At 44.7% G+C, this 19,669-nt stretch overlaps 1 long non-coding RNA gene across 2 annotated transcripts in view; it reads left to right on the plus strand.

Annotated features, from left to right (window-relative positions):
* Positions 1-19,669, plus strand: part of LOC121136938 — a 132,721-nt gene that overhangs the window by 109,610 nt on the left and 3,442 nt on the right. The window contains exons 5-8 of one of the 2 annotated variants that reach the window (XR_005874127.1): positions 10,479-10,605; positions 15,579-15,704; positions 17,436-17,547; positions 18,118-19,325. This is a non-coding gene — a long non-coding RNA (uncharacterized LOC121136938). Of the gene's footprint in view, positions 1-10,478; positions 10,606-15,578; positions 15,705-17,435; positions 17,548-18,117; positions 19,326-19,669 lie in introns of those variants that run through there. The other variant, XR_005874126.1, reaches the window with a different exon arrangement.

Genomic DNA, 19,669 nt, shown 5'->3' on the forward strand with positions numbered 1-19,669 from the left:
CATGATGGAACAGGATGTCAATATGTTAGGTGAAATAGTCCATGTTCAGAGAGACAAATGTGTTTCTCTCCTGTGTGGAATCTAGATTAAAAATAACAGGTGTGGGATTATAGGGGGCCTATTGGAGAAGAGGAAGGAGATGAGCAAGAAAGGGGGACAAGAAGAAGGTAATGGGGTATCCAGGTCATAGTACATTATCTACTCATATGAAAATGTCATAAGGAAACAGTATTTTTAAAATGATGAATACACGTTAATGAAAGGCCTTGCTAGGAAAATATCAAACCGAAGTTTATAGGTAGACTAGAGGGTATAGGTGATAGAGTCAAAATATGAGTTCTCAATTCCTGTGCCTCCACTCCAGGCATCGGCTTCTCCAGACTCACCAGTCTCAATGTGAAATACAACAAGAGCACAGATTACACTTGGCCCTACCTGCCCTCTGGGGACAGCCAGCCTTTGCTCGGCCAGACCCATGACTGCCGTCTTTTGTGCACCTGGCAAAATGTCAGCCTTCAGGCCTCTCTGTCACTAATGTCCATGAAGCATTGACCCCCCCCGGCCATACTTTCTACCGTTGTGCCCACCACCTTGCCATCCTAGGCCTGGCAGGTGCCGGGAATTCCATCCTTCTGGTCAGCAACCTGAGCCCTGAGAGAGTCACACCCCAGTGCCTCTTTGTTCTCTTTGGTGGCGGGGTCTGTGGCGATGTGGCGATGTGGAATGGGGGAAGCTTCTGCTCCATAAGGAGACTGCACTTATACAGATGGCAGAGGGCATCCAGTTCCCACTGGCCATGAGCCACCTGAATGGGCACAAGCTGCAGAGTGAGTCAGTGTCCACCACACTGTCAAAGCATCAGAGTGTGCAGCTGCCCTGTGAGGGACAGGAGGACCAGGGCCTGACCGAAGACTATGGCAACTCACTATGGTTGTAGGATGGTTTTTACTCTTTTTGAGGGGCCCTGCCACCCAGCTCCCAAGTAAATTACACACAGAGGCTTATTATTACTTACGAATATCTGGCCTTAGCTTGTCTTGTTTCCGGCTAGCTTTTCTTATTTTAGATTAACCCATCTACCTTTTCCTTCTGGGCTTTTATTTTTCTTACTTCTGTATATCTTACTTTCATTCTTATTCCGTGGCTGGCTGAGTGTCTGTGTGACTGGCCTCTATCGTCCTCCTCTCCTTGTTTTCTAGTTTCTTCTTTCTCCTTTCTTCTTCTATTTATAATCTCTTCCTGGCAGCCCCGCCTATCCTTGCTCCCGCCTCTCTGTTGGCTGTTAAGTTCTTTATTAGGACCACCAGGTGTTTTAGACAGGCAAAGAATCACAGCTTCACACAGTTAAACAAACGCAGCATAAACAAAGTCACACACCTTAAAATAATAGTCAACCACAACTCACCGCTGCACCGTTTCCAGCAGCCTGGCTCCAAGGACTTCCAGAACATCTTCCTGCCTCCAGCCACCCTCCTCCTCTCAATATCCTGACCTGTGTCAGAGCATGACCTCAGGAGCCTCTCCTCCAGCAACTGCTGAGTGGCCAAAGGTTTCAGGTTATTCCAGAAGGACCACAAGATGGGCTCTGGGGAGGAGGCGGCTCAGCTGATCAGTGACCTGCACAACCGTGGCCTGGGCCGGAGCCCTCACCTGCAGTGTGTCTTTTCCAAAGCCCACCATCTAGGTGCCGGTGGGCCTGCAACAGCTTCCACCATTCCAGAAAAGCCACTTTAGAAAGCAGCTGAAGTGACCTTACGGACCAGAGATTTTATGTTTATTTGTTTTAGTTTATCGAGATAGGGTTTCTCTGAGTAGCCCTGGCTGTCCTGGAGCTCACGCTGTAGACCTGAAGTAAAATCAAGCCCACCTCGCTGTGGTGAGAAATGGTTTGGGCCACAGAGGCCTGGTCAGGCCCAAGACCAGGGCTCGAAGGGCGCGGGCATGAGGTCACAGCGGTGTGCCTGGAACACAGTCACTTTCTTGTGCTGTCCCAGCTACTCACACACCCTCTCAGGCCACTGCTCTGTCTCTAGACCTGCCGGTGAGCCAGGTGGCCTGCACCACAAGCTCCCTATGCTGTGGGGGAGCTGGGGTCACAAGCCCCTCCCTTAGAATCAAGTGACAATGACTCTCACTATCCCTGGCCAGCCCCAGGCTTCCTCAGCTGCCCAGCCTCCTGTGACCTTCATGTTCTGTTTTGGGCAGTCGCAGACACCGGTGCCTAGCAATATTTCTACTTGGCCGAATGTGCCAATCTTTTTCCATTTATATGCAAGAGATACAGCTTTTAGTAACTTTTTATAGTAGTGATACAATGGTATGTGTGTATGCTACGCTTTTGTCTCTCTGTGCTTGCCCCTTCCTTCCCAATGACCAGCTTATAGGTAGGGCCCAGGCCAGTGCTGCCTCTGCCTGGGGAAACAGCTCTGAGGCCAGTGGGTTCCTACCTTCAAATTTTGACTGAACGTTTGTGTTCTGCCTGCCTCTGACTAGGTGAGCAGCTGACCTCTAGGCCTTAACACCCCTCCCAAATGCCTACCTCTGTGCCTAGCTTGTCTCTGTGGGAAGGGTTCCCTGGACCTTGGTTCTGTGAAGGAGTGGCAAGAGTGTAAATGTTTATGATTCTTATACCTGTGTATGACTGAGGTGGTGCAACCATTTTTTTTTGTTTTGTTTTGTTTTTATGACAGATGTATATTTTGGTTACAACTACAGGCTCAGTATTGTTTCCAGGGCCAACCCTGGCCACATTCCACCCCTTCCCAGATGGTGTGTTGTAGGGAGTTTCCATTAAAGCAGTTTTCCAACCAAAAAAAAAAAAGTGGGTTCTCAAATATATCCAGGAAGTAGGAATGAAAACAGTCAAAAGAGCTAAGAGAGAGCAATGTTAATGTGCTGGAAGGTTCTATGGCTGAGGCACTCTGACAAATGAGAGCCCCGGGGTATTTTATTGCCAGGGTGCGTGAGAACAAGTGAACTGAAGTGAGCTGAGGAGGGCAACAGAGACAGGTATGGGCTGGGGCTCAGTGAATCTTGTGTCCCTGCTTAGGACTCAGAGGCATCCTTTAGACCCGTCGTCTTGGTGACAACTGCAGGCACACCGTGAGACCTATGGACCCTTCCTCTCATGCTGGCATCAAGTGACCGGTTGTATAGCAATTTTCTATGAATGAAACATTCCCTTCGGGAAGGAGAGGGAGGTCATGAGACTCGGGAAGTCAAAAACTTCACACATCTGAGAAATGAGACTTATTAGTTAGGGTTCCTAAGAGCCCCTCCCCAAGGTTGTGGAAACAATGTATCTGTAGGTAATAACCAAGGAGTTGCTGAGAGTAGATTTTCAAACTGTTGAGATGCCTGCAGTCCCACAGACAGCACCAAGAGTCGTCATACAACTCTAGTTTAGTTGTCTCTGCTCCTTGTAGTAACTCCTCCTGCACACTCCTGTTAGTAACCCCAATAAAAACTCACTGGTTTGCCATGGTGGCAGTTGGGAGAACCATTTACATTAGTCTGTCATGGATTCCTTTTGGAGCGAGTAGACTGTGTGTTGTGTCTCCGCAGGAAAAGTCTCACACAACATCCTCCAGCCACTGCATTCCCTGTGGGGTCTCCTACTAAAGAATGCAGGATATGAGACAGTGGTCTCTTAGGGAGCATGCTGCTGCTGCTATGTAAACAGAAATCTCAGTTCTAAATTTGAATTTCTGTTAACAGCAAATTCCTTGCAGCATACCCCAGAGGTGGCTACAGCATACTCCAAAAGAGTGGCTGGGAACTTCTCCTAAGGGCCCTAGGACAGCTGTCACAGCAGTGGTTCTCAACCTTCCTGATGCTGTGACCCCCAACCATAAAATTGTTTTTTTGTTGCTACTTCATAGCTGTAATTTTTCTACTGTTATGAATTATAATGTAAATATCTGATATACAGGATATCTGATATACAATTCCTGTGGAAAGGTCATTTGACCCCAAAGGGATCATGACCCACAGGTTGAGAACCACCGCTTTAGAAGGCTTTAGGCGGCTTTAGGCATCAAAGAGGAAGAAGGGTAGTGTTTACATTTGAGAGACAGCCAGCAGCTGTGTGCAGCAGAGCTTAGCCTTGCCTGGGTTGCAGATCTAAGTCCTCCCAGCTCCTCCATCTCCTCTGTCTCTTTGCATCCTTTCATCTTTCAATTTACCTTCTATAATGAACAAATCACAAGCTGTCCTGCTCTACTGCTCCTGATCCCCAAGAAGCCTTCTTTGTAGACAGCTTATTAAACAACACTTGAATATGCTAAGCACAGGTATTTCTGGTCACACAGACATCAGGGAAAGGTGGGAGCTGAACTAAACAGTTATGATCTTAGCTTTTAGATGCACTTTGGGATGCCTTTCTAATTAGTACCAAAGCAGAGACATACTGCAGGCTGCTGTGGGCACTGCTGCCCAGATGAGATGCAGATGCTAATAGGGCCTGGACAAGATGCTGAAGGGGTACCAAGATGCAGATTTCTGGGTGTCAATGAATGTATGTATAACATAGGTGTGTACAGAGGTTTGAGATCTTTCCTTAGGAACTAGAAAACTTGTTTTTTTTTTGAGACAGAGTCTCTCATTTGGAATTCACTGACTAGGCTTGTGGGAACACCAGACCTTGAGCAGAGACCCACTTCCCCTTCTGCCTGGGAGTAGGCAGCTGTAAGACAATGTTTACTAAAAACATGTTTACTAAAAACAATACAATGCCCGGGGCAATACGTTCCTGGAAAAGGCCTACCCACAGAAACTGCCCTGACCTTGACCTTGTCCAAAGACTAACCTCCTCTTCTGCCATGCCCAGATCAGTTTTTGGTGTCAGGGCAGAACCAGCCAGGGTAGAGGAGAGAGCAGAAGCTTCTCTGGTGGGAGCCTTTCTTAGGAAGTTTTCTTGAACCTTTTTGGAGCCTGTTTAAAGTTTTCTTTACATCGTTGAACAAGTCTCTGTGTTGTCAATCCCCGGCACCCTCCGCATGTTCTCGGACACAGGCCGCGCAGCAGACGCGACATAGGCTGTGTTGGCTAGCTAGAGAGCTTCAAGGATTTGTCTGTCTCTGCTTCCTTAGCACTGAGGTTACAAGTACATGCCACCAAACCTAGCTTTTTAATGCGTGGTGTAGGGGCTCAAACTCAGCCACTCATACTTGTGGGGCAAGCACTTTCCTGAACAAACCATCTCATCTCCCAGCTGTCTGAACCTCACCACTGACACCATGTCCACAGGCTGCATGCTGTTCCATCTCCTTGCCGTCATTATCTCTCTCTCTCTCTCTCTCTCTCTCTCTCTCTCTCTATCTCTCTATCTCTCTATCTATCTATCTATCTATCTATTCATTGAGTTATCAATGTGGTGAAGGCTTACTCTATGGCAGGCATTACTTGTACAGTGTCTACACATGAAAGGAACGCTGTCCCTGTTGCTATTAAAGCATACAGTGGAACTAGAAGACAAATGTTAGACAAACATACTATTAAATAAATATACCACTTGGAATCAAAACTGCCATAGAAAGAAAACCCTGGAAGAACTTACCTATACACACATTTTTGCCTGCAGCTTCATTGAATCTCCCAGCAGATTAACAGGCTTTCTCTTGGAGTGGAAACCATTGAGTTTCTCACAGTGCCTGGTATGCAATCTGCATATGTGAGGAGATCCCTGGGGCTGAGGACTAGTAAATGGCTTTGCCTAATCTCCTTCTCCAAATGGACACTTACTAGAAGGACAGGCTGCCCTTGGGTCAGACACTTATGCTACTGACCTTTCCTTTTCAAGTGGTAAGAAAGGTAGTCCTCCCCACCCTCAGGGATCACACAAGACCTAGCCAGCAAGCCTGCACTGACACCTCCTAAGGTCCTGTAAACATAAGATATTCCCTGTATGGAAATTCCATTATTGTGCCAGCTCCATATGAAGAACAGAATATGACTTAGTAATCTACAAGACAGAAGCCTTCCTCAGAGCTTTCTCAGAAGCCCCCTCCCTGCCCAGTAAAGAATCTGTATGTGGCAACCAAGGATTACCACAGGCTCTATAAGCCAGGGATGACAGGGGGCAGTCTTTCTCCAGAACCTCTGGAACAAACCAAGCCAGCACATCCACAGTCATCACCTACTGTTAAGGCAGTGCCAGGAAGCTAATAGAGGTGGCAACTGACTTAATCTCATGGGATATCCATGATTTCCTTAGACCACAAACCTTTCATGCTATCTCTGCCTCCAAGAAGCCAGGTCTCCTGTCTTGGCCAATGGGATCCCTAATCTTAGTGAGAGTTGTCTCCTGCATATTCCACCATTTTGAGCATCTTTGTGGCACCATGCTCCTTGTGTGTGTGTGTGTGTGTGTGTATTTCTGCATGTTCCCCCTGCTTACCTACTGCACCTCTTGTCTTGTTTTGTGGCATTCTACTGTTCTCCCTGTCCAATCCTCTCACAACATGTGTGGTTATTCTTTTTTTCTGTGCTAAACATATTTTTAATATTTTTCCCATTTTGTTTACTTACCTGGCACAGTGCTGTGTGTGTGTGTGTGTGTGTGAGTGTTTATGTGTATATGAACGTACATGGATAGCATAGGACAACCCTACTTTTTTTTGGTCAGGCACTTTCTATATTGTTTTGTACATGGATTTTTCTTGATCTGCCAGCTCTCAAATAATAACATGGAGACGTCTTATTAATTATGAACGCTCAGTCCTAGCTTAGGCTTGTTTGTAACTATCACTTAAATTAACCCATTTATATTAATCTACATTCTATCATGTGACATTACCTCTCTTCTGTCTTTCACTTCCTGTTTCCTCTCTGTGTCTGGTGACTCTGACCCCAAGACAAACATTAAATGACCATGTCAGTCACCACTGCTCTGTTCTGGTGATTGGCTCTGGACACAGCAGCTTCTCAGAGCTAAGGCCATAAATGCATGAGGCTAGCCTCATGCCATTGCATTTGTGGCCCTAGCTCTGAGAAGCAGCTGTGTCCATGTTGCAGGCATATTTACCTAGCACACAGGCTGCTTAAGTGCTGTTATTTGCCTGTGCATTTGTCAATAAAGTACTGTCTGGCCAATAGAAAACCTAGATAGGAGGGACTAGGAGTCGAGGAGGATTCTGGGAAGGGGAAACACAAGAGAGTCAACATGTGACGCCATGGGGGTAGGACGCCGGGAACTATTCTCCGGTAAGAAACATACTTAGATTAACAATTATGGGGTAATTACTTAAGGCAGAGCTAGCCAGTAAGGGACAAGCAAGGCCAACAGCTTCATCATTAATATAGCCTCCTGTGTGTTTATTTGGGACTGATGCGGATCTAGAACCAGGCGGGCGGAATGGTTTCTCAAAAGAAAAAAGCTTCTCTTAACATAATGGTGATCAGGAGTGGGATTGAATTTCCACGTAGAATGACAAAAGTTTTAAAGGAATTTTAGAAACAGAAGAACGGAGAGAAGCACAGATTTTTGGTAGCAGCATTTTTCTCAGGTGTTTTGCTAGCAACAAGCCGAGATTCACGCGGCTCGTTTACTGGAGTCTTCCTGACTCGGCATAAAAAGAAAAAAAAAAACCAACAAGGTTATTTTAAGAGACTCTGCTAACGATTAAAAGGGGTGTACGTACAGCTGGAAGTGGCAGCTTTTGCTGGATGACAGCATGGACTGAGGCGGTAAGCTGAAATCACGCTTACGCCCGCCATCATGAAACGGCAGTTTAAAACAGCCACGGTTTTACAGATAAGACACGTGGCCAGAAAAACATAAAGATTTACAGTAAAGTCAGACTTGGATAAAGAAAAACCTCTAAAGGTTTACAGTGTGTTTAAAATATATGTGAGATTGAGAGAGAAAATGAAGCGACAAAGTGGTAAATAAATAAAAAAGCCGGCGTTGTGGTGGCGCACGCCGGTAGGATTTACTCCAGAGGCAGAGGCAGGCAGATTTCCAAAGAGAAACCCTGTCTCAGAGAAAAATAAATAAAAGTAAAATAAATAAAGTAATAATAGATAAATAAATAAGCCGTGCAAAGATGGAAAAAATACAGAGAGTCTGGATACTGTCCGGTATTGTGTTTTTCAGTTTTTTGCTTGCTCAGGAAGGAACTGCTACTAAAGTACACTTGCTTATAAATGCTGCTAAATTAATACAACTTATATCTTTTGAAAATGCCTTGACCTCAAAATTTAAGTATAAGGATATGTTACTCGGAAAAGGAGTTTTAGTTTATGTTTCCACAGAAAATGAAAAGCTGAGAATTCCTTCCAGTCTTCTGTGGTTTCACGAACCAAGACCCCCGGAAGCAGTGGACCAGGTGTTCCAACGACTGAGACAGCTAAGATGATACAGCTTTACAGACCCCGAAAATACGGACTTATACAGGTTTCTGAGTTTTGTCATTGTCCCCATGGTATAAACAGCGCCCCCTTCCAGCAGGAAGCAGTTTGGAATGAGCGACGTCCCAATTCCCATCTTGTTTATAAATCTTTGTTTTCATTTAAATGGGATTGTTTATAATTGGCTAATGATCACAGCCAATCTTTTTTAATGGTAAAAAAGGGAACTAGGGTATGGGTATTGTTTTTCATTTATTGATACAAATTCAAAGTCAATTTTGTGATAAGTATATTTCTCCTCTTGACTAAGTATTGTACTTATACTGTTCTTTTAAAATGTAATGCATAATTAAATACAGACAATAGATAGTTACTTATAATAGTTAGAATTTATAGTTAGGTAAGTTAGGTTTTCTAGATATACAAAAATATATTTGAGATGGACAGTCTTCAAACCTCTCAAAGACCTTCAAAAAATGGCATTTAAAATGGTTTAGGGTTTTTCTTGACAATGAGAAATGTCTGCTCCTGGCAGTTCCAATTACGTCTGAGAGGAAGATGGGCATCGAAGAAACTTGTTATGGAGTTTGCTTTCAACATGGCAAGATTAGCCATTTGGGCAAGAACTGCTCTTGCCTGTACTTCTTGACTGTTGTTGTATAAACTGGACAAGCAGGACCCACAGGAAAGTGACTACTGAACTCAGTCTTACAGGGTTCCCGCTTCATGAAGAGTCTACGAGACTTTCTGCAGGACAAAGAAAAATGACTTACAGACTGCCAATGCAGATGGACAGTTTGAAATTTCCTGCTTTGCTGAGAAATCTTCTGGACACATTGTGGCCTATGGGCTGAAGATGGATGCCCCAACGTTACAGAGGAACTTCGGGTGACTGTCCAGGCAGTAAGATATCTCTGTTAATCCTAGTGTTTATATATTATCCTTCTGTGGTCTTTGATGGAGTTGAAGACAGATAGTTATAATTATAGTTTTCCTTAGTTATGATAAAAGATACATATAGAACTTTTGACTCACAAGGATGGGATGGATGATATTTTCTTTAAATCTTGCTAAAATATTGTAACTATGTTCTTACTTGATAACTGTTCTGTCATATACAATTTGACTATGTTAAAATTAAGACCTTTCTTTTGTTTAAACAGAAAAGAGGAGATGTTGGGGAAGTCCTGTTATTTGCCTGTGCATTTGTCAATAAAGTACTGTCTGGCCAATAGAAAACCTAGATAGGAGGGACTAGGAGTCGAGGAGGATTCTGGGAAGGGGAAACACAAGAGAGTCAACATGTGACGCCATGGGGGTAGGACGCCGGGAACTATTCTCCGGTAAGAAACATACTTAGATTAACAATTATGGGGTAATTACTTAAGGCAGAGCTAGCCAGTAAGAGACAAACAAGGCCAACAGCTTCATAATGAATATAACCTCTTGTGTGTTTATTTGGGATTGAAGCAGCTCTGGAACCAGGCTGGCGGGAAGGCTTCACTCAAGGAAATAGCTTCTCATAACACTCTGCTGCACAGCAGGGACTCTTAAAAGAACCCTCCCTCTGTTTGCTGAACCTACCTAAGGGATTGCTTTCTCAGGCCCTGTGTCTAGATATATATGCCCCACACTGGGCGCCATATGTAATTGGGCTGGGTGGTGGCGCACGCCTTTAGTCTTAGCACTCAGAGGCAGAGACAGGCATATCTGTGTGAGTTCTAGGCCAGCATGGTCTACAGAGGGAGTTGCAGGACAGAATCCAAAGCTACAGAGAAACCCTGTTTCAAAAACACAAAAAATAAAATAACAAAAGGATCTCTTGGAGGTGGAGATTCAGGGCCCACAGCTAGAGTTGTGTGGCAGCTGGCTTGGCTATTTAAGGTATGTCTTGAGGTCAGAATCACCAGCCAGATATGGAATGAGTGGGATACACAGAATGAGACAGAGATGAAAGCCACATGGTAGATTAATAAAAATATAGGTTAATTTAAGTTATAAGAGCTAGTTAGGAACAAGCCTAAGCTGTAAATTGAACTTTCATAATTAATAAGAAGTCTGTGTGTCATTATTTGGGAATTGGCTGGTGGGACAGAGAAAGACTCCTTACACTGTTTTTGTTTTTTCAGGCTGTCCTAGACTGGCTAGTGAGCTCCTGGAATTCTCCTGTGTTGCCTGCTTTAAAAACAAACAAACAAACAAACAAAAACAAAACATTGATTCTGGGGCTTGAACTCTGGTCCTTAAGTTCTCAAGGTAAGTACTTTATTGAATCATCACCATGTTCCCTGAATGTTTTCCAATGTCTGTAAAGAAGCCACTTTAACCAGCCCTGCTGTGGGGACTTCCTTACAGCCTTCCTTCATCACCAGTGACACAAAGCTCTTCTGGCAAAGGTTCTAAGTTTGAGTGTGAGAGGAATCCTGAAAATATCTACTATTTCCATGTCCCAAGCAACAGAGCTTCTCAGTTCTGAGTGGAGATGAGAATGCACTGGGGATTTGGAAGACAACAGACAATTTAGGGTGTGTCCTAGAACCATGCTTGACGAATTATAACACCCCAGTGCCATAGATTCAGAGTTAAGTGTAGATGTAGCTTATGGAAATGCAAAGGAGGAAGACTGTGGTCACTGGGATCCAGCTATACCAGCTTAAACAGATTAAAAAACCAAACCATTTTGATTGCTCTGGCTATTCTTGTTTTTGTTTGTTTTTTTAAGACAGGGTTTCTCTGTGCAACCTGTGTGGCTGTCCTGGAGCTCACTCTGCAGACCAGGCTGGCATTCAACTTAGAGATCCTCCTGTCTCTGCCTCCTGAGTGCTGGGATTAAAGGCATGGACCACCACTGCCTGGCTCTGGCTATTCTTAAGGGGCTGAAGAAATCCAGAAGTTTAAGAAGTGACTGGGATGAGGGGGATGTTGGGGGAGGAGAAGAGGGGGTAGGAGAGGGGGAGGGAGCTGTTTCCCTGGGGCTGTCCTCAGGGCTTGCTCTCTCTCCCCATCTGTTGCTGGTTTTCTCCACCGGTCTTTGCTCATGCAGACACTGCCTCTGGTGCCTACAAAGCTGCTCTCTGGGTTCACCGATGTTGTACGGTTGGCTGGGGTACTTGCTTAGCTTGCTAGGGCTGGGTCCCATCACATCACTATGTGGACAGGGCATGGCGGCTTGTGACTATCATCTCAGCTCTCCAAAGGTGGAGACAGGAGGATAAGGAGTTGAAAGTTGTCCCAAGTTACATAGAGTTTGAAGCCAGCCTGGGTTACATGAAATTCTGCCTTTAAAACAAGGAAGAAAAGAGGTCACTTCTTTCCCAAGAGTTCATACAAATGTCTGGGATGAACTTGCCCAGAGAGTGTAGGAGGGTGGCAAGGGGCAGTGTGAGTTATTTGGGTGGGGTGCGGGGGAGAGCAGATTACAGATGTGGAGCCTATTGAACACAAACAAGGATAGTCCTTTCTATGAGATAAATTGGCAGTATTCCTTATGCTTTGAATACAGCTGGCCAGTTTCCCCACCTCTAAAGTTTGCATTGAGACACCGCCACAGGATGGGGAAACACAATTTTCCCATGACGCACTTCTTTTGAGTAATTGGTGAGGACAGGAATTCACATTTGAAATCGATATTTTGGAAGACTTAATGGTAGCATGACAATTGCACATTTGTGGATCTCAAAGGGCAGCTCTGTGCAAAGCGGGGGAGATAGAGCAGAAATCAGCAATTTCACATCTTGCTTGAGAACAAGCATCCGTGGGGAATTTTAACAAGGAAGGAAGCTGTGGGGAAGATTGCTCTCCATGCTAGCTCTTCTTCCAAGACTCTTGGTGGCAGATTTGGGGTGCAGCTGCTGAAAGAGGGTTCATTAGTTCCAAAATTATAATGACTTTCCTCAGTCTATGGAAATCAATTCTTGGTTTTCATTAGCTATGCAAATCCAAATTTGCACTTTTTTGTCCACTTAGCAACAAATATCCATTGCCCTTTAGGCTTGCTGGTTTTCTGATATTGATTCATTCTATAGGCTTTAATGTGTTTATGTAACAGACCCTGTATTAGGCACAGAGGAGACAGTGGTTGCTAAAACAGTGCTCCTTCATCTGCTTTTGCCTTCCTAATGCCCTGGAGGATCCAGGCAGAGCACCAAGATCTGGATTTAGGCTTAGACAGCTGTGTTGGAAGCTAGGCACTGTCATATATGCCTATAAAGAAATTGTCAAACCTGTTTATCATCTAGAAAAGAGAATATAACAAATTTCTACTCTGCCTTCTTCTTCCATTTATCTTTGTCCCCTCTGTGTGTGTGTGTGTGTGTGTGTGTGTGTGTGTGTGTGTGTGTGTGCATGGCATGGCAAGCATGTGAATGACAGAGTATAACCTACAAGAGTCAATTCTCTTCCTCCACCTTGTGGGTCCCAGGCATCAAACTCAGGCCATCAGGCTTGGAAACAAGTACCCTTACTTGATGAGTCACCTCACTTGAGGCTGAATGACAGGAGTAACATCTACCACTGTCTATGTGCTCTAGACCAGCTCCATCAGTACAGTAGGCCTAGAAGCAACTCAGAGAATCAGAGCAGGCCTCTGGAACCCATAGTTGGGGTTTTGTCTCTTTGGACATTTTGGTATGTGCAATAACACATTAGATTGAACACCTGAGGCCTAAATCAGTGCTCAGCGCACTCTACCTCCCTCACTCCTTCCCTCCCCCTCCTTCCCCCTCCCTCTCTCTTTCTCTATACACACACACACACACACACACACACACACACACACACACACAGACACACAGAAGAGGTGGTACTATATGTGAGAATCAATTTGTTAAATTATAGGGTTATATATTTATATATTATTTCAATTTACACACAAATATTTTTATATAAATTAATATATAAATGCATATTTATAATGTCAAATTATAAATAGTGGAACCACTTGTAACAAAGGTGGCTACATTATGTTATTAGCAGAATGATGGGATTGACTAGGTAAGAGAACAGATACCTACTTCTGGAAGTCTTAGTTTCTACAAAGGACCCAGGGTATGAGGGCTGAGAGCCATGTTTCATTACAATAGCAGATCCCCTCTGCTGTCAGGTTCTTTTTTCTTGACCCAATGTCCCAGACAAAGATTCTCCAGCACAGGTGTACTGCATTCCTTCCCTACTACTTACTACCACCCATTCTGAAAAACCCCAAAACCTGCTTCTGGGATGCCAGCATGGATTCTTTCTGAGAAAAGTGCCTCTGGCCTAACCATGGACAGTACTGATCTTTTGCGTACATGTGTAAGGATAAGTAACATTTTTTGGTGTAGTACTGTGGCAGGAGTGGATGACTGTGGGGTGGTATCCAATTAACATACGGAAGGAAGACTGGAAACCACTGATCAGGAGCTGCCAAGGCCAGAGGATTCATAGGAAAAGCCCACAGTGTCCAAAGCGAGCAAAGGTGGACAGTAGGGAAATGACGCATAAAGGATCATTACTCTCTTGGCTGAGCACCATTGAGCTTTCAACCTTTCCTAGCTCTCTGGCCCACTTCCATTCTCCGGAGTGCACTTCTCGAGATCCTTTGTTATAAACTGCCTCTATTTCTATCACTATCCACAAGCCCTTGGTCCAATTCTTTGTTCCAGGATACTACAACCAGAAATGCTCAGCAGGTGCCCTCCAGATTCTGATCCACACCTGCAACAGTACTGTGACTAGGCCTTAGGCCTTGCCTCAGTTAGGGTTTTTATTGCTGTGAAAAGACACCACAACCATGGCAACTTACAGTTTCAGAGGTTCATTCCATTATCACCATGGTGGGGAGTATGGTAGCATGCAGGAAGACCTATTACTGGAGAAGTAGCTGAGAGTCCTACATCTTGCAGGCAAAGGAAGTTGACTGAGACACTGGACCATTTATCCTGAGCATAGGAAACCTCACCTCCACAGTGGTACTTCCTTGAACAAGGACACACCTCCTCCAACAAAGCCACACCTCCTAATTGTTCTGCTCCCTGCGAGATTATGGGGTGCCAATTACATCCAGACTACCCCAGGCCTCATTCATGCAAGGCAATTCCAAAGTTGGATAAACTTAGCCATATAGTTTAGTTTATAAATTAGGTACAGTAAGAGCTTAACAATAGTTAGCAATGAGCAGAACATTTTAACAGCACACTGGAATAGTAGTGCTGTGCATGTGCTTCTCTGTGTACTATAGAGACAGTACTGTACATTAAAGCCAGTTAAGACTTCTTCTAATCAACTCTGCTCATTTGCATTGTCTAAGTGTAGAAAGACATTTTCTGAGAAAACCCGGGAAATGTGCTGATGGCTAGTTGTAGGCTGTCCAGGGTGACTATAGTGCCACCACACTCTTGTGTTTTCTTGCAGTCCTATTATAAAAAGGAAAATAGATCAGTGCAAATAAATTTAGTATTATCTTATTTAAGCAACTGCATCTAAGACGCAGTTTCAATGTGTAAGAGACAAAGAGATAGCAACTTCCTTTTTTGATGCTATTGCTCTGAAGCCTGTTGTTTCCCGGGACTCACCAGCACTCTGGTTCTGATGTTACCAGAGTTAAGGATGGGAGCTTGGTCCTTGACAGCTCTAACAAGCGAGGTTCAGCCACCCATCCTCAATAGGACATTTAAGTAAACAAGCAATGTTGAAAAGGAGAGAAAGGAGATTTAGTCAATGTGGCCACACTGAAAAGAGAAACAAATGAGAAGGGCTAGTAATCCCCATATCCATCCCCAGGGTCCTGACAAGGTTTATTAGGTTTAAATAGAAGGTAAGAGGTATGCCTTCGTAAGCAGTCGTAGTCAGTGAATGTGGTGCCACTGGTCATTTACCCATCACTGTCTGTGCTCCAGTCTGTCCTTGCAAGAGGGCTAGACAGTCGTCAAAACTGAGTGAAAAATCTTCCTGGGCAGTAATCTGCCCTCTGGCTGGAGATGGACATTATCCTTTTCCTTTTCCCAGTATGAGATTCCTGGGGACATTCCATCCTTGGGGGAACCATTATCTCAGTAGTCTGATAGTCGAGGAGAGGGTACAAGTCTTTCTCTTCAGAATATCTTCTATTTGAATGGGGATATGTTTAATATGCAGTATATAATATGTGAAAATTGAAACTCAAACCCTTTACTCCTGCCACACTGGCAGTGTGCTGTGTGGTACAATGGCTATTTTTTTCTCTGTGTCTGTCTTGTTTCGTCCATCAACAGGTCTGATATGCAAGCATTTGAAGGTCTCCAAAAAAAATCTTCCAAGTACGCATTCATAACTTAAGGTCACCTGGACAACTTGGGCATCCCGCAACAAGGCAAAGCTTAGCCTGGATTTGCCTGATGGTAAATGTGCTTTCTGTACTCCACCACCCCCAAATCCTCTCTTTTTAGCCAGAGAACATTTCACTGCTGAGGGGCAGATAACTCAGGAAGTTCAGTCAGATTTTTTCTGTGAGTCTTCTGGACAGAACATGAAGAGAGCAAGAGGAAGAGGGAGAGCCTGGATGGGCAGGTATGATTGCAAAAGTCCTTCCTCCTCCTGAAATTCTGCCTTAGAATGCAAAGACATTCTTTCCTCCTCCAGAGAAGAAAGCACCCCCACTCCATCACACTTTTTTGGGACAGTTTCATGCATTCCTAGCTAGTCTCAAACTCACTATGTAGATGAAGGTGACCTTGAACTTCTGATGTTCCTGCCTCTACCTCCCTCATGCTGGCCTTACAAGGATGCAGCATTCTGTGCTGCTGAGGACAGAACCCAGGGCTTCATGCACACTAGGCAAACACACTAGCAGCTGAGCTGTAGTCCTGACCAATCCGCTTGGTGTTAACAGTGAGGCGTCCTGCTCACTGTCAGTGAGACCATCTTCACTCTTTCTGTGCTGCTGGGTGATGGAAAGGATACATTGCTCTCCATCGAGGGAGACCCTAAACTCTTCATCCTAGTGTGGGACCTCTCTGGTGTGCAGGCCTAACCAAAGACATTCAAAGGCAAAATTAGCTTGAGCTTGCTGACTCAAATCATTTCTTCTTAGCAGAGCAACTGGAACACAGTAATTTAGCGTTGACAACTATTTCCAGTAATAACTGTAATAATAATTCATAATTAAAAGAGGTTATAATGAAGGACTGCATTCAAACCAGACAAAACATTTACATTCTTTTATCCCTACTGCTCCATTTGAAATATTTCTGATTTCTTTTCATTCTCCTGTGAACGGATGAAAAGGACCCTTTCACCTCTCAGTGAAAATAAGTACGGTTTTCTTCTAGCATGCTCACCAACAGCTCACCATTGATTCTGCACAAAGGCCAATTAAAAGCCAATCACCCTCATTTCCTAATCCCTTTAAAAGCAGAGTTGATCCAAGAGAGGCTGCTGCTAGCCCGAGCTCTTCTTTCTCCTTTGCTAGAAGCTAAACAACCCCCTGGGGGACAGGCTCCAGAGAGGCAGGTGGCAGGGTCCTCGTTAGCCTGCTCTGCCCATGTAGATTTGCTGAAGTCTCTAGGAGGTGGCAGCCCCTGCTTTGAAGGTGCCTATAGTTAAACTCCTTAGGTGCTTGCATCCTCCTAGGGCAAGCCTAGATTTGTAGCTAGGGTGAGCCTGCTAGGGTGAGCCTAGCTGTGGCTGTGGGGTGGCATGAGAAGTTTCTTCCACAGGTAATGCTAATCTAATTTCCACAACAACACAGAGACACTAAAGGCACAGTGTCCTGGGAATTCACTCTCAACTTTAATGGAGACAATTTGCAAATACCATTTTTGGCTGTTCGTATTCGTGCCCCCTTCTGTTTTGCACTGCTAACACCCATTCCGTTAATCATTTTTAATAGCAGGAACAAACTTTAACCTGAAAAGGGAACGGAGCTCAAGGGCAAGGGAGGCAAGGGCTTGGGTGTCCCCGAGGCCCTGGAGTCTGAGAGCAGAGGATCCCTGGCCCCTCACTTTTCCTCCCACACTCACCTTCAGGATATTGTATTGTTGGGAATGAAGATACTCTAAAGAGTCACTCTGTTTCTCCTTTTTGGATATCAGACTGAAACAATGGTCCCCAAGAAATTGTAATTTCCCCAGGAATCTGAGAAGGAAGTATCTGGAAGCTTGGTGCTAACCAGAGGGGCGATGTGTCTTCCAGGAAGATGTTTCACACAGCTCTGACAGCTCTCAGAAGCCTGGACAGCGGGTGGTGAGTGGAACCTTTCTTGCCTCTATTTAAACTTTCATGGCTGCTCCTAGGGATGGCTGGGGAGAAGTTTTATTGTAGATGTGAGGGAGAGGTCATCCAAAGGCATCTGGGATGGTCCAGACTGAACCAGGCCATGAGAGGAGAGAGGAGGGAGGGAGAAGAAGAGAGGAAGGGAAGAGAAAGGGAGTAAGTGGGCTAAGAGAAAAGCTGCAGACCAAGTGGCCAGGAGCAAGTCATGAGACCAAGAAGGTGTCTTGCCAAAATGGCCGAGTTATTATATGAGGATCAGAAGCTGGGGGAAGGAAGCAGAAGCCCAGGGCCTGGGCTGGGAGGTTTAGGGCAGCGTGGGAAGGGCTGGGAGGAGCCACAGGTACTAAGTGAGAATTGTCCTGAGTGAGACCTCAGATGGACTTCAGATGCTGGAATCCCTTTGCTTCTCTATGGGAATCTCCTTTGTTCCTCGTTCCAATGCAGCCACATCGAATAACCATTCTTTTTCTGATTTTCATTATTGCTTGTTTAATTAGCCATCTTATACATCTATTTCTGTCATCTTATATATCTATTTAGATGGAATTCTGGGTAAACAGGGCTTCCTTGAGAGCTTACGCACTGTTATCCTAGAAGTGCTCCTCCTGAAGGACACTTAAAGGAGGGGGATACAGAGGAGGAAAACCATAAGCCCTTTGCATGCCAGGGTCAAAGCCAATGCATCCCCACCTGACTCTTCTAAGGTACGCTTTCTTCTTCCTTTCTTGTTCTCATCAAACTGTTTACTGCTTCATTTGCTAATGCATCCCGTCGGGTTTTCTCCTTTCAGGAGTACAAGAACCAAGACTACTCTTAGTATCATGATTTGAGAGACCTCTCTGAGACACTGGTGTGGCCACAGCATGGGACACAGGGCAGGCATGAGGAAGCAGAGGGAGTGAAGACCTGGATAAGGAGACTCATACTATCTGTCTTCTGTACAGTAATTAAACAAAGCAAGACATGGGACATTACTGTGAATTGCAGTCATAGAAGGGATTTTATGAAAGGATACTGGGAGACAGGGAGGGTTATGGTGCAGTTGAGCCTGGAGAAGCAGCAAATAAAACAGTTTCCAAGCAAGATCATTCCTGTTTGCAGAACATCAAGGTCAATGGGAATCATGTTGAAAGTTTCACTGGCACTTAAGAGTTGTTGGGCCACACACAAAACCAAAACATTTTTTTGTTAAAAACTTGAGGGCTGTAGAGATGGCTCAGGGCTTAAGAGTGCTTACTGCTCTCACAGAGGGCCCAAGCTTGGTTTCCAGCACGTACAAGGTAGCTCACAATCATCTGTCACTCCAATTCCAGGGATCCAACTCCTCCTTTAATCTCTATAAGCTCCAGCACACAGGTGGTGCATATGCATACATTAACACATACAATTAAAAAAAGTTAGGGTCTTTCCTTAAGTACTGGTCAGGGGCTGGAGAGAATGTGGTGTGGGTTTTGGCATATGGCTTAGTTTTGGGGACACCATGAGATGAATGGGATGAGGGACCCAGGTTATATGAGAAGATGTCATGAGATAGGCTCTGGTGGGCTTTAGTCAGATGGAGGTGGGACTGTGAATGCTGTTATAACAAAATACACGTTAGATGTGGCAGGTTGGGAGAAAGGAGTTGATGCAAAACTTACCCTTCAGAGTGAGCCCCATTTGGAGAGAGAGCCTCATAACCATGGAGAGGGGTCATTATTTGGTGCAGAGGTATCATGAAGAGGCTTTGGAGATGAGAGAGAGACAGAGACAGAGAGGAGAGAGGAGAGAGAGGGGGGAGGGAGGGAGGGAGGTTGAGCCTTCATTTAAAAAACTTAAAGAATGTCACCCTCCTACAAAGTTCAGGAGCCATCACAGAAGAAGGAATGGAAAGACTATAAGAGCCAGAGTTGAGGAGAACTTGACAAATCTATGGTGGTCTCCTGCAAATCTCATTCATGCTATAATTTTTTTCCAGGGAATATCTTCCATCAATTATGTTACTTAGTGGAAGATATGAGTTACTTCCTTACCATCTTATCTCTCCACTTTGCATTGAGTCAACCTTCATTCATTTCTGGAAGCCTTCCCAGGTATCTGAATTGGATCTTGT

Source organism: Mesocricetus auratus, unplaced genomic scaffold (assembly GCF_017639785.1).
Source record: "Mesocricetus auratus isolate SY011 unplaced genomic scaffold, BCM_Maur_2.0 Super-Scaffold_100676, whole genome shotgun sequence".
Lineage (NCBI taxonomy): Eukaryota > Metazoa > Chordata > Mammalia > Rodentia > Cricetidae > Mesocricetus > Mesocricetus auratus.